We start from the raw sequence: 15,062 nt of genomic DNA, 5'->3' as shown, positions 1-15,062 counted from the left end.
TCCGTGGCCAAGGCTCTGAATTACTCATGGGCAGAGCTGCTCTTGCTCCACAGGGATCAGGAGTGCCCTGGGAAGGGAGCAGAGTTACCTGATTGTGCAACACTGATCCCATTGACACCAGGACTCTTCTGCCCCAGGTGGGGATACCACCTCCTGCCCCGATACCCTCATCCTCAGCAGCGCCGGGGCAGATGTTTGGCATTCCAGGGCTGAAACGGTGCCCAGCATCCGAAGGCCAGCACGCCCCTTTTCCCCTTTCAGACCCATTACCAAGGACCTGATTGCTTTCACCCCCCTGTAAGTGCAGTGCTCCCCCCAGCTCACCCCTCCAGCACATTATTGCAGCCATCATCCCTTTACTGTCCCCAAAGCCCCGTTAGCTCCGGGCCCCTCTGCCTGCACTTTATGACCTTTGCTCCTTCGGGCTAAGTGCCCCCCTTCCCCCTTTGCTCTCATCAGCGACTTTCAGGGTTATTGATCTCTAATTCCCCCATGAGGGACGTGCTCTCTTATAGCATCAGGTTTTTTCCCCAGCTGCCCCATCACTGCTTCTCCGCAGCCCCCCACGACCCAACACGGGAACGTGCGTTGTGCGAGGTGCCAGGCCTGGGAATGCCAGGCTGTGAGAGCCAACTGAAGAGCAAAGAGCAAAGCATAAAGCTGCCAGGGAGGGTTTGCTCAAAACCAAGCACTCGTGGGCAGGTAATAAGCAGCGTTCTGGCTGCGCAGCTCTGCGAAGCTCCTGCTGCAGCTCGGTCCTGCGAGAAGAGCGAGAAGTGCTTTTTCCTTGGCAAAAAAGGAAAAAAAAATGTGCATCCTACCTTGCCATGCCCCAGCAAAAGCCAACAGCAGCCCTTTCCCCCACCCCACCAAGCTTTTATTCCCTCCCCGGCTCAGTGGTACCAGCCGAGGCGCAGCCGTTCTCCCAGCACTGGGATTTGGCTGCTGTTACTGAGTGCACCCAGCCCAAAAGTGGCTCTGAGCTGACATCCCTACACCTGATGTAATATATTAATGACTCCAGGTTTTTGTACTCGCCCTTTCCTAAGTGCAAGGAGTTCTAGGGCTGGAGACTTGCTGACCCAAAAGCCATCACCACCCTTTTTGAGACTTGCGAGCTGTGAAGACTGCTTATGGTGAAGAACTGGGAAAAACGGGATCCTTCAGGGCTTTTTCCCACCTGAGCCTTTGTGGTGGTGCCTCTGCTCGTCTCCTCCCACCACGGTACCCGAGTGCCTCGGATCCGTCAAGATCCGCAGCATCCCCGGCCCTTTGCTTTTGTAGTTTGTTTGTTTGTTTGCGCTCGCCTGTCAGCTCCCCTTCCGCCCGCATCCCAGATGAGAGCAGATCGCACGCTAATAAATTCGGGTTTGGCAGCTGCGCCCGGAGACAGGGAAAAACCTCTTGAATTACAAAGGCAGCTTCACTTTTGCACCTGGATTTGCTTCTCAGCCCAAGTTTCCTCTCGTGGGCCAGTGGTGCCGTGCCCAGGACTGCAGCGGTGATGTACCCAGGACTGCAGTGGTGATGTGCCCAGGACTGCAGTGGTGCCGTGCCCAGGACTGCAGCGGTGATGTACCCAGGACTGCAGCTGTGATGTACCCAGGACTGCAGCGGTGATGTGCCCAGGACTGCAGCGGTGATGTACCCAGGACTGCAGCTGTGATGTACCCAGGACTACAGCGGTGATGTGCCCAGGACTGCAGCGGTGATGTACCCAGGACTGCAGCGGTGCCATGCCCAGGACTGCAGCGGTGATGTGCCCAGGACTGCAGCGGTGATGTGCCCAGGACTGCAGCGGTGCCATGCCCAGGACTGCAGCGGTGATGTGCCCAGGACTGCAGCGGTGCCATGCCCAGGACTGCAGCGGTGATGTGCCCAGGACTGCAGCGGTGCCATGCCCAGGACTGCAGCGGTGATGTGCCCAGGACTGCAGCGGTGCCGTGCCCAGGACCACAGCGGCAGGGGATGGGCAGGGATGCAGAGGTGGGATGGAAGAGAAGCAGGTGATGGGACTTGGACCATTATAATGGTGTTTACCCAGCAAACAGCCTGGCTATACCCTGTGTCCATACAGCACGGACGTTGCCACCTGCCTCCATGGCCCGTGCAGAGCCAGCCCAGCCCAGGTTCCTCCCCGAGCCCCGGCCAACCACCCGGCATCCGACAGCAAAGATTAGGGCTGTTTCTTTTTCTTCCGCGCGGAGCGTAATCCCCCCACTTTGAAAGGCGCATCCTCCGCTTGATGCTTCCTGACGTTAATATTATCATCTCCAACCAGCCGCAGAGCCCAGCTGTCGCCTGCGATTAGGGCGCTGACACAGATCGGTGCAAGATTTCGCGAGCGTCTCATTACCGCCGACTCCGGTTCTGCACGGCTTATATAACTCATCTTGCATAAACCTGTCACCGGCGGGAGCTGCTCCGTCGCTCAGCCCTGGTGCATCCTGATGAGGGGTGGCCAAGGTGGGGGGATGAACACGGCTGGGCCCCCCTCTTGCCATCCCCACACTGCTGAGCATCCTCCTCCAGCTCAGGTCCTTGCAAAGAGGTTTTTCTTCCTCTGGAGGAGTCTGCTCCTGCGCCAGGCGCCGTGTACTGGGTGCTATGGGATGGCAGATGGGTTACACTGGTAGGGCAGCATCTTCCAGGGGCATTTGGAAAGGCTGGAAGGGGTGAAAGGTCCCCAAAGCCCTCAGCATCTTGGGTTTACTGGAGAGCTGTGGATGGAGGGTCCAAACCCTGGACCAAAACCAGCCCTGAGTGGGGCTGGGGCACACTGAGCTGCACGCTAATGCTCTCGCCCGTCTTAATTGCTCGGGCGGGGGAGATCTTAGGAGGTAGAATGTAATTACGGTGGCTGGAGTCGGGCCAGGGCTCTGCGGTGGGCACGGGGACTCTTTCAGAGAGCGCTGTGGGTTCATTAATGGCCTGGAAGAGGCAGCAGCCCGCTGTTAGCTGGTGGTGGGGTGGGGGTTTTTCTGTGCCTGCCGAGCTCTGCCGCGCGACTTCGGCTCCACTTGCCTGCCACGGCGCCCCATGGCACCGCTGGCCTTGCACCCCGCACTGGGGACCAGGATACTTCCCATACAAAGCTCCCTTTCCATCCCTCTGGTATAAAGGGAGGGCGTAAGGGAGGGTTTTTCCCAGCTCTCTTCATCCCTCCTCATCCTCACTTTGCAGATGCGGCGTCCTGTGGCGCAGACACGCAGCCTCTGAGTGCAGGATCAAGCGCTGTCGCTGCTGCTCACAGGGAGCAGGACCTGTCCCCCAGCTCTGGTGCCTTGCACGTGGGATTTAAGCTGCCTCCTGTAACATACACCCCAGCGCAGGGCCCTTCCACTGTGCAAAAGCACCAGGGTGACAATCCATCCCGGCATCCCCTCCCCATGTCCCCTGCTGCAAAGGACCCCGTGCACCCCATCATGTTGGCGTGGGGATCCTGTGCCCCAGCAGGCACCAGGAGGGTGAGAGCTGTGCTGGGCGACCCAGTGTCGGGCACGTAGCTCGAGGGGTCCCATTCCTATGCCACCCCCCTGCGTGGCTCCAGACCTTCCTGGGCAGGAAGGAGCAGAGCTGGCAATGTGACCCCGGGCCCCGACGGGCTCATCAGCGATGCCAACAGAAACGCGTCGCCTCCCTGCAATTAATCAGAGGAGCTATTTGTAAATGAAGACAACCACTGCTCATCAGCTGGAAAATGCCTCCGCCACTCCTCTCACCCAGCGTTAGCCGGTGAGCCGAGAGCAGCCGACGATTAAAACAAGGTGTCTTGGATTTCTCTTGCAACTGGGTCTTCTTTTCCCCCCTATTCTTGAGTTTAAACCTTCCCCCTGAGCTCCCAGCCCGTGTGCTGGCGGGTGTTTTGCCGGCAGCTCCATCCCGGGTGACGCTGAACCCATTCGGGGTGCACAAAAGCCTGTGCCAGGGCTCGTGCCCAGCTATTCCCCCCTTCATCCCTCTCCGCGCAGCCACGCGTGTGTCGCCGTGTGTTTGGCATATCCGTTACCGGCAATATTCGGGATCAGGCGCCCGGTGAATGGAAGAGCTCCGTGAAATCTGAGCTCACCTAGTTGCTATGTAATTATTTCCACGCTACCTAAGCGAGAGGTGGGGAATTCATCCTCTCGCCGATACCTTTGTTGTTCCCAGACACTTTGTGCCGAAGACGCCAGACCACGGCTGGGATGGGCAGAACAGCCTAATTAAGAATAAATCATTAACGATGTGCCCTGCCTTGCTGACAAGGGGAAGGATAAGCTCCAGTTTGGCTCTTCCAAATGCTTCCCTTGCCTTGCTCCGTGCCGGTAGCGCTGGGGAGGGAGGTGATGGTGATCTAGCTCCATGCAAATGTCCCGTGCATGCTCCGTGGGCACGCGTGCTGGTCCTGCCACCCCGGATTCCTGCTCCCCCTTCCTCTGTGCCCCTCGTTCCCCTCCTGCTCCGCTCACCCCGACATCTATTCAAACACGCCGGCTCCGGCCTTATCATTAAATGCAAATGCTGGGGAGTAATTGCTGGCGGTAGCAGCAAGGAGAGAAAAATGACAGTGAGCTCAGGAGCAGCTATTAGATGGGAAAGTGGAAAGTGTAAACAAAATACAGACCATTAGCCTGTAGTAACACCGGCTGTTTTTCCCCTCCTAATGCCTGGCGTAGCTGGTTGGTGGTTTCTCTTTCCTTGCTCGGGAAGGAGGTGGCAGAGAAGAGGGGCTGCATTAGACTGCTGTGCCTTTGGGTGGGCTAGAGGTGGCCGTGGGCACCCTGTGCTGCTCAGGATGGCAGAGACCCCTCTTTCCTCTCCATTTCCAAAGCAAAATCCCTTTTTCCTTGTGCCCCAGACCTGCCGGAGGGCAGAGACGGAGGCAAGGTGGGAGCCTCCAGCTTTGTCCCCAGCTCAGCCCCGCTAATCTCTGCTTGTCAGTGCCGCCGAGGCTGTCAGCTGCCGGCGAGCAGGGCTGAAATCTGCCTACTAAATCCGACAGGATAATTAAAATCAGGTAGGGAGATGGCTATCAGCTAATTTTTGTGATGTCCTTCCCTCTCCCCTCCTCCCAGTTTGCTTGCCATCCCTCCCTGGCAGTTCCTGCCTCCTCCTCCTCCTCTGAAGAAGAAGCAGATGGGCTCAGTGAGTTTGCTATGGGTCTTGGGGGTCTCCCTGCACCCCCTGTCCCCTCCCTGCGCAGCACAGGGACCCTTCCAGCCATCTCCGAGGCTCCTCTCCAGCCCTGCCAGGATGTAGGAGCAAATTCTCGAGGGGAAGGACAACATTGCAATCAATTAGAGGCATAAAAAAAGATAATTTTATTAATGGAGAAATCCGAGGCAGGGAGGTGGGATTTTCTGTTCTGGGTAATGGGAGCATCATGTCTCCAATTAAACTTTGGAGGATTCATCTCGGAGCCGGGGCCCGTCAGAAGCTGACATTTATTAGGCTGTCAAAGTCAATCTCTTTCAGGAGCTGCTTCCCCCAGCACACTGGGTTATGTATCATTTATGCCTTTTCCATCAGGGCACCCAGTTTTGGGCGGGTTTTTTGGTTTACATCTTGGTTTATTTCCGTTAATGCGAAGGAAACCCAGTGGCACGAGCTGATGCCATTTCACAAAAGCTATTTCTGATTAATTATCTTTACTCCTGTGCACAGAAACCTGGAGCAAAGATCGGGGCTTCCTCATGCTTGGAGCGGTGTGGACACAAGCAGCGAGGAGCCCGGGCTCTTTCCCGGGTGACCGGAGAGCCAGCCAGCTGGCAAGCGAGGGGATACGGGCTGGGAAGCCCTGGGCTGTGCTGGGAGTGTGAGATATCCCCAAAACAGGAATGTGGAAGGATGCTGTGTTCCTCCTGGCTCCAGACGGGTTTTGGCGTTGCCGACTTGGGATGCAGGCAAAGCCACAGGTCCCACCCAGCCGCTCGCTCGCCTTCCGGATGCTCCAGCGATACAGAGAATTCCAGACCGGTGGATACTGTCAGTTTGATCATCATGGCAAGGGCTGGCACCAACATCAGCATCCCGTCCCCGGCCGTGTGTGCAGTGGACGGGTGACAGGAGACTTTGTTGTACGCACGTCTCCAGCCGGGACTACTTTTGCTCCCCTCTCCATTCCGGCGATGGAGGGGTGTTTTCTCTTCATCTCCTTCCATGCATCCAGCAAAGGGAGGTGGAAAAAACTGTCCTTTGTGCCTGCCTGCCAGTCCCGCATCGCAGGGGGGGTCAGCTCTGCTCCCCAGCCAGCGCTGGTGGTGCCAGCCTCCACGGGGATTGGTGGCTCCATCTTCTTTCATTCCTTGGCACTGGGAGAAGAACTATTTTGGCATATCCTCTCGCTGCCCCCAGCTTCCCTACCTGCGTGAAGGGACTGGAGAGGTTTTAAACAAGAGCTTTTATCCCAGTCCTGGGATGTGCTTTGAATCCTTTCACCCCTGTCCCGGCTGCGTGCCTGGTGCGTGGGCCCCGGACCTGCGGCTGTTTTTCCCGGGGATGTCTCGGGGCTCCGCAGCTCTCGGCGTGCGCCATCCCGTATCGATCCCTCCTGCCCCTGTCTGAGCCTCTCTGTCCTGCTGATTTATCAGGCTGGTTTGGAGATGGGAATGTGGTGTCTCTCGCTGAGCTTGGCCCTCTTTAGCATCCCTGGGGAGGCTCCGAGGAACGGGAGCGGAGTGCAGGTCCATGACAGCTGCATGCATGGCGGGGGGGCACAGCCTCCTCCAGCAGCAAAACCACCCGCACCCCAAAGCATCTCCCGGAGCTGGCTGGAGGCTCTCCCTTACCCGGGTGCTGGGGGGTCAGGAGCTGAGCCCCCCCAGGGCACCAGGACTCACGAGCCTCTGCTGCTCGCAGCGCCCAGCCCTCGCCCGCCGCTGAGCCTGGTCAGACGCCCAGTTACTGGAATTCAGCCTCGTCGGAGCTGCCTGGACAGGGTTATTACAGGATATTATACAGACCATTTGCATGGCCACCTCCAGGTCATTTCAATCACTTTAAGCTACTTATCTGCCCATTTTCTTCCCCATAATATTTGCCTAATTCGATTACTCTGCAGCCTCAGCATGCTGCAGTGAAATAATCAGGAGATATTACCCAGAGCAAGTCAACTGGATCCACGTTTCCAGCTGCTTCTCTCCCCAGCCAGCTCGCCCAAGGGGCTCGGTGCCTGCCCTTGCCCGGGGGCACTGGGTACAGTCCCGGGACCTGTTCCCATCACCGCTGTGCTCAGTGCAAAGGGCAAGGACTCTCTGTAGGTAAACATCAGATCCTGCCTGTCACTGTCTGTCTGTCCCATCACAGCCCTCTGTCCTTCACAGCAAACCAACGTGTGCGTGGGTGCCCCAGGATCTGTCCCCTCCCGCTCTTTGGGCTGGGTTGGCATTTGGCATTCCCTGGGCACTGGCAGGGCAGGACGAGCCTGGCTCTGGGTTTGCACAGGGGAAAAAAGAGGTTTTTGGCCCCTGGCCTTGGCTTTCCAGGGGTGCTGGCCTCTGCCCTTGCATCTGTCCAGAGACAGAGCCCGGAAACGCAGCAGCCTGGGAGGAGAGCCTGGCTGCTCCCAGCCCAGCAGCGCAGCCTTTCCCGGAGCACATTACCTACGCGCTAAGCACAGAGCTCGTTTGTATAATGACCTGTTTGCAGAAAATCAGCAGGCTTTGCCCAGGCACCCACCTGCTCCCAGCTGCTGGAGCTGCCCACCAGCACGGTGCCAGCCCGCGCTGCTCGATGCGGGCACCTGCCGCTCTCTCCGGAGGATGATGATGCCTCAATTTCAGGCCAAACAAGTGGGTTTGGGTGCCAAAGTCCTGGAGCTGCAGGGAAGCATCCTCCCATCACCTGGAGGGAAGGTGATGCTTCTGCAGAGTTGCACCCAACTGGCCCATTGCAATGTTTTCTGGGGCGGGCAGGGGGGTCAGATGCCCAGGGCAGGAGGACCCAAGGGGAGAGGAGAAGAGGCTGAAGCATGGAAAGGATGGGAGAGGGGGGCTGGTGGCCCTCTCCAGCTAAAACCCCCGTTGACATAGCTTGGAGCTGGAGGAGCCAAATCTGCTTCCAGGCTTATTCCAGCTCCGGGGGGAGGCCTGGTAGGCCAATCAATGCCAGGTCGCTAACGAGAGGCCCTGAGTTAATTGGCAGGAGCGGCTGCTTAAATGAAGATTCAGTATGCGCTGGAGGAGCTGGGGAGCCGCCTGTTTTCGGAGCTGGGCACATCCAATTTGTGCCTGCAGCAGCCTTGGGAAGCTCAATTAAGCCGCCTCTGGCTTTTCTAATCAAACCCACCCCCATCTCCCCATGGGGCTGGGGAGGGGGGCACGGGCAGCGGGGCCATGCCCGGGCGCTGGGTCCGGCAACACGGAATGGAGATGCCATGGTGGGAGTGTGCCCCGTGCCTCCCTGAGGAGCAAGGGCAGATCAGTGCTTTGCTGAGCCGGTTTGGTCCCAGCAAACTCCGTGTAAGAATTTGCCTGGCTCCTAAAATCCCCAGCTCCGTGGCTCCAGGGATCCGCAGCCTCCCTCCCTGCTTTCAGCCCTCCTGCATGCCATCCCTGCCCCTTCCCAAGGCACAAAAGGATGCGGGAGCCCCTCTGAGGTGTCTGAGCCCAAAGGCAGGGGGACATGCACGGGGACACACTCCTGCAGCCCTCCGAGGAGAGGTCGGGATGTGAAGCCCACCCTGGGGATGCTGTGCCAGCTCCCGTGCCCATGCCACAGGCGCTGCGAGTCCAAGGAAACAGCAGCGACACATCGGATGTCTTGAAATCCAGCACCTTCGAGGAGCTGCCTTCGGGACCAAGGGGGAAAGCTCTCTGCTCCCGGACAGGAAGGCATTTCGGGGTGTCCTGTGTGTGCAGCTGATGGAGGCGGTTTTGGCGCTCAGTGCCAGGTTCCAGCAGCGGGCAGGGGGATTCCATCCACCTGGAAACGTGTGTCGGTGCCCAGGGACCAGCCCAGCATGGTGCTGGGCATTGCTGAGCTGCTCAGTCCCACCAAAACCATATAACCCCCCCGGGATGGGCTTGCTGCTGGGCAGTGGGCAGCCACCTCCCCTTGCCCCTGCATCCTGATTCGAGTGGGGCTTGCGGCATCCCGGGGGATTTCTCCTGGCCACTGCGGATGCGGGATGAGCCCCCGCAGATCCTGGCATGCTGCCGTGCCCCACTTCTCCGGGAGGCTGGAGTGCCGCAGCTGAAGCAACCCAGAAATTAAGATGGGCTAATCCTGCCCACTCCGCAGAGTGGCCGAGCCCTCTGCGTGCCAGTGCCAGTGCCACTGGACAGGCTTTCCATAAGCTCTGGATTCAGCATCAACTTTGCCTCTGCCCCCCCTTGCCAGCTCAGCCGGAGGCGGCTGCGTTTCCCCGCCTTCACCACTTATTAGTATTTTGTTGTTATTATTTTGCTTATAAATAAAAAATGGGTGCTCTCCTTTGCGGAGAGGTAGGGGGGTTCCTGGAAAAGAGGCTTTTTTTTTTTTTTTTCCTGATAGTGCTTGAAGCGGCTTTCCCAAGGGAGGCTGGCTTTGAGTTGGCAGGATCTGCTGCTCAGAAAGGGTTTTGATTATTTGGAGTATTATCATTGTTCTTTGCACCCTCTTATCCTCCTATTCCAGAGGAACTGAGGAGTAAATGACAGTGAAACATGTACTTGGGCTGGTTACCGAACTCCGGCTGCGTGCACGAGCTCCGGGGTGCGGAGGCATCGCTCTGCTGAAAGGGAAGCATTTCTCCAGGGCTTTCTCCGAGAAGGATCCCCTGTCCGGTGCCTCTGGTGAGCTGGGCCAGCCTGCCCTGCTCGGATGGAGATGGGGACGGGTGCCCGGGGCTCTTCCCCAGGGTGAGGGTCTGCAGCCGGAGCTCCTCCGCGCTCCCAGGGATCTCAAGGGTGTTACTTTCCCCTGCAACCACCCTTGAGAGCAGTCCCGAGGAATGGGAGAAGCAGGTCCCGCAGCCAAGAAGTAACACCAGGGATTTGGCTCACCGAGGAAGGCAAAGGCTGGGACCAGCGACAGCCCCCCCGGTGCTCCCTGGGGCCAGCACCAGTCTCTCCCACCTGTGTTTAGGAAGCGACCGCCTTCATAAAATTAAATTAAATTAAATTAAAATTCCTCCAGGATCTGGAGAGCCGTAACCCAACCCGTGCTGGCCCCGGCACCATCCAGCACTAAGAGTATTTCAATTATTTCAATGCAAGGGTTGGCTGTGTGGGGCTGGGAAAGCTGCCTTGTCCCTGCAGCCCCCCAGCTCCTGCCCAGAGCAGAGGTGCTCCCTGCTCTCGCTCCACTATCCTGCCTTGCAGCACTGGGAATATTATTAATGCACATAGAAATATCCATAATTAAGCTCAGTGTCCAATGCCAAAAAAAATGAAAGCAGTAAATCCCAGGCAGGAGGAGAGGGAGGCAGCCTCGCGAGCACACTCACCCCTACCCCTGCCACAGCCCCCCCAGGGCACGGACAGCCCCTTGGCAATGTCCCCCAGGGCTCCCCATCACCCCAGAGCTGCCTGCAGACGTCGGGCAGGTGTTTGCGTGGGAGACACGGTGCTTCCCGGGAGCAAAAGGAGAGAAAGCGGCTGCGAACGCCTCGGCCGGCGTGACAAAGCCCGGAGTGACAGGTAGCGATCAGCCGGGGAAAGGATGCTCCCGACATCCGTCTGGGAGGAGAGCGATGCTATAAATACGGCTGCTGACACAGCAGGCAGGGCTCGGAGTGGGAGAGAGACAATAAAAATAATCAAGGGACTCGGGGATATCTCCAGGGAGCCGAGGGGCAGTCATGGCAGTGGAGCAGGGAATGGCTTTGGACATCTCTTGCGAGGTTTTCCCGGGGGGTCCATCCCCTGTGCACGTTCCGATGTCTCGTGGTGGGGTGGCACCTTCTGCTGCAGCCTTTCCCACCACAGGGACGCTGCCGATCCCAGCTCTCTCCTCTGTTTCCCGGCCCGTTTTATGAAACGCGTGGGGTTTTTTCACTGTTCCCAGCCGAGGCTGCCGGGGAGGTGGGAGGGCTGCCAGACACTCCGGGGGGAACATGCATCCATGTCTGCGTGGGACGGGGAGCCTGGCCTGGCACCGCGCTCGGGAGGATGCAGGAACATCTGGCGCACACCTGCAGCGAAGCCTGTCCTCTCCCATCCCTCCCAGTCCCCCCCGCAGCGGCAGCAAAGGACACTGCATCCCACCCTAAGGGTATTGCTGGGACAAGGGGAGCATCCCAAACCTCGGCACTGCTCGGGGCGAAGAGAAAGCGAAGCTGCTCCTAAGAAGGCAGCAGCATCCCCCCTGCCCCCCCAGCCCCCCTCCCCCTTTTCCTAATGGAGCAATTTCTCCTTTCCTGCCGTGGGAATCGCAGCCGAGTTGTGCCGCACTGGCAGCTAGAAACATCCGGCGACAGCAGCGGGCTCGCTGGGATGTCATTGCCCTTTCCACCCGCTGCTTTGGTTTTTCCTTCTCTTACCTCTTCCCCCCACCCCCATCAAACCATCTCTGCTCCCCGGCCCTCCCTCGTGCCGCAGACAAAGGCAGACGTCCCGTGTGCCGCGTCTCTGGTTTCCTCCTTGGGATCCCCTCCGGTTGCTTTTATCCCTGCCTCTGCCTGCTTCAAAGGTTTAAATTATCCCAACAGTTAATAAAGCCACTCAGCTGCTATTTCAAGCTCCCAGTGCCCAGATAAACCTTGCAGAGGTTTGTCTTAGCTGGAGGGAGGAGCAGGCGATGCTGCTTTAGAAAAAGGTGGGTTTGGGGACAAAGACTGAAGAATACCCTGTTAAATGACCCCAGATTCTGGGGTTATGCTGGTGGAGATGCACTGAGCATCGTTTGCACTTCAGCGGAGCCATTCCGTCCCCAGAAATTAGGCGAGGCGACAGGGAAGAGCTGGCATTGCCAAAATTTCAGCTGGCTCAGCGCACAGAGCACCCTGATGCGGCTGGTCTGCTCCCCTGCCCTTGGCACCACTGGGTTGTGGTTATCAGCAGCTTCACTGGGGTTTTTGGTGGCCAACCTGGGCTCCAGGCTCCATCTCCAGCCCAGCCGCCGCATGCCGGACCCTTTTCCAGCAGAAACCAGCAGCACCCCTCATGCCTCTGCCCCTTCCCAGTACTACCCGTCTTGCCTGCAAGCCCTGGCATCTTCGGAGAAGGATGCACGGAGAGGGTTACCCCAAAGGGAATGGGAATTGGAGGGGGATGTGACACCTCCTGGGACCCTGCTTGCAGCACGAGGTGAGCTGTACGTTGCCGTCGCTGCCCGTGCCAATGGCCTGGCTGGGTGCCCGCGTGCTCAGCTCACCCTTGGTGCCCGGGCAGACACAGGGCCATCTGCCCACCTGCCCCACAGCCAGGAGGGTTGGCTGCCAGCACGGTGCCGGGTGGAGGAGGCAGAGGAGGGAAGGGGACTCGTGCCATTGCAGTGAGACTGATCCCAGTCCGGCAGCAGCTCCCCGCATACCCCAAGGATCCACAGGCACGTGCTGCAGGGCCTGGGACCCCTGCCCTGCCTGCAGCAGGCACCCCCTCTGCAGCACCTCTCTGCTGCCCACGCTGCGAGCAGGCTGATATATGGGAATTTAATGCTGTTTCCTGACACGGGCCCCAGTCCCACTAATCCACTTGAGCAGCGAAGGCACGGGAAGCGTCAGCCAAGGATGCCGTATCCACGCCAGCACTCCCTGCCCCGGCACAGACCACGACAATTATTCATTTAACGTCCAGGGAGTGGATGGAAATCTCATTCCCCAGGACCAGGGAGCGCGGGGGCGGGAGGGGGCTGCCCAGCCCGGGCTCCTGAGCTTTTAGTGAAACTCGATTTGCTTCATTGCCTGATTAGGGCTTAGTGCGTGACACTGGAACCAGCCCTCATTACCCTGCTTTTCCCCACGTCATTCCCAGAGCATCTGAAAAGCCCCTTTTCTCCTCTCTGCCTTTGCCTCCAACATCGCATCCTTCGTCTGATGGGCATGAGGAGCTGTTTGCATGCAGAACAGTCTGCTGTGCTGTCCCAGGAAGGTCCTGAGCCAAAATCCGGGGGGGTCCCTGGTCTGATGTGCCCAGCAAACCCTCCCTGTGGGGCTCTGGGGCTGGAAACCACTGCTCAGACACTAAGGAGAGAGCAGAGTAAACCAAATCTGTTCCTTTGCAAGAAAATCCCCAACTGCTTCCCTTTCAGCTCGGCGTCTCGCTCAGGTGCCGTGGGGTTTTATTTAAATGTCAGCTGTAATTTGGGGCTGCAGAGGCTGACGAGTGTGTGAGCATGAGACCTGACAGCTCGACTCTGCGCGGCCCGGACGGAGCTGCCTGGGCTGATCCGTCCCTCCGAGTGCTCCCAGGGAATGGCTCTGCCCCGCGCGGGTCGCCGTGAACTCCAAAAAAAAACCCTTGAGAAGAGGAAAACGGCTGCAGCATCCCTGGAGCAGACCGTGGGATGCGACAACCCAGCATCACTGGTGGCACCTTCCCCGAATTTGTTCCGCAGCCCTGGGATACCTGGGGCACTTGTCCCCCGTCCCCAACCACGCTGCCACCCCCATGCAGAGGTTGTATTTTAGGGATAACTTGGAAATCCCTGGCAGAGCGGGACCTGCTCCTTTCCGCTGCCCGCGCGCTCGGTGCGGGACACGTAGGCAGATCCGCCGCCTGCACGGCAGCTCGCGGCATCGATGGGTGCCATCGGCGTGCCAGGATGGGGCCCCGCACCCCAGCGGTCAGTTAGCGGGGAGAATCGTGTCCTCCCTCAACCGTGGCAGGACAGAGCTGGCGAGGGGATCGATGGCACTGATGGCTGTCGCCAGGCGCTCCCGTTGGCCAGAGCTGCTAAACGAGGCGAGGACGGGGCAGAGGAGGAGCTGCTGGCTGAGCCGGCCAGTGATGCTCCTCGCTCCGGTGGGTTTGGGACCCGACAACCAGCTCCGTGTTTATTCAGAGGGATCAAAGTGAGATTTGGTCTCGGCTGCGCTCTGTTCTATTCAATCCCTCTGCAGGGACCACTTCTTTCCCCCACGACCCCCGAGAGCTCAGGCGACAGGGAAGCAGGCAGGGCAAGGGGCTGGTTTTCCCAGTAGAGGTTAAAGAGGGAGAATCAGCTGGGAAAACAGCAGCCAGAGGAAAAAATAGCCTTTGCTTTGCACGTAGCTGTCGGGGTCCATCAGTGTCGGGGCGTTGTAGGGACTCCCGTAGCCAGTGGCTATGAGCTGGCTGCTGTCCCACAAACGTGATCCCTGAGGAGACACCCGGGGGGAGAGAAAGGGTGACTGTGTAAGCCCCGGTGGCATCGGGGGATTCAGCCCCCAGGGATCGGCTCAGCGAGGGCACCCTCGAGTGGAAAACCCTGCTGAGACACAGCGTTTGAAGGCGGATGGAGATGCTGGGCTTCCCCAGCAGCAGCCAGCTGCAGCCGACCGCTTGGCACAGCCTCACCCCACGGGTGTCCCGTGCCACGTGCGGGATTTCGCATGAGCGAGTTATCTGTGCACGCAGCAAACGTGCCCTCAGTGAGCCAACTAGGGCTTGTGCAGCCCCTCGCGTGGGTTTCTTCTCCTCTTGTTAAAAAATAGTATAAAATCCAGTCCCATCTGCAAGAGGGGGAAAACAAATGGGCAAAATCCCAAGGCCTTGGAGCTAAAAGGCGCTAAACAAACGGAGCATGCCCGTGGCACCCGGGAAGTGATGTGCCAGCGGTACCTGTGCTGCTGCCCTGCTGTAACTTAGTGCCTCTGAGTTATGGGGCGCTTCGGAGCGGGGCCTGGCTCCCATCACTCATGGAAAAACCTCCAGTGGGTGCTGCAGGAGCTGCTGAGCGTGGACTGGGGGTCATGGGCAGCCCTGGAGTGGGCAGCTGGTGCTGCGCTGCAGGGAACTGGCTTTGCTGCACGGCCCAGGAGCTTGCAGCCCAAACTGAGTTGCACCTCAGGGAGATGACGTGCTGATCCTGCTCTGTCCCTGGGATGCAGGACCTCCCAGGACTGGGAGCAGAGGTAAGGTCCTGCCTTCCAGCCATCCCTGGGATGCCTGTGGGACCCTGCAAGCCCCCCAAGGTGCAAAAAAGCCCGTGTGGGACCCGGATTGCTGCAGATGGCTGAA

This window comes from Tauraco erythrolophus, chromosome 29 (genome assembly GCF_009769465.1).
Source record: "Tauraco erythrolophus isolate bTauEry1 chromosome 29, bTauEry1.pri, whole genome shotgun sequence".
In the NCBI taxonomy this organism is placed as follows: Eukaryota; Metazoa; Chordata; class Aves; order Musophagiformes; family Musophagidae; genus Tauraco; species Tauraco erythrolophus.
The sequence above is the reverse complement of the archived record's forward strand: the minus strand, read 5'-3'. Positions refer to the sequence as shown.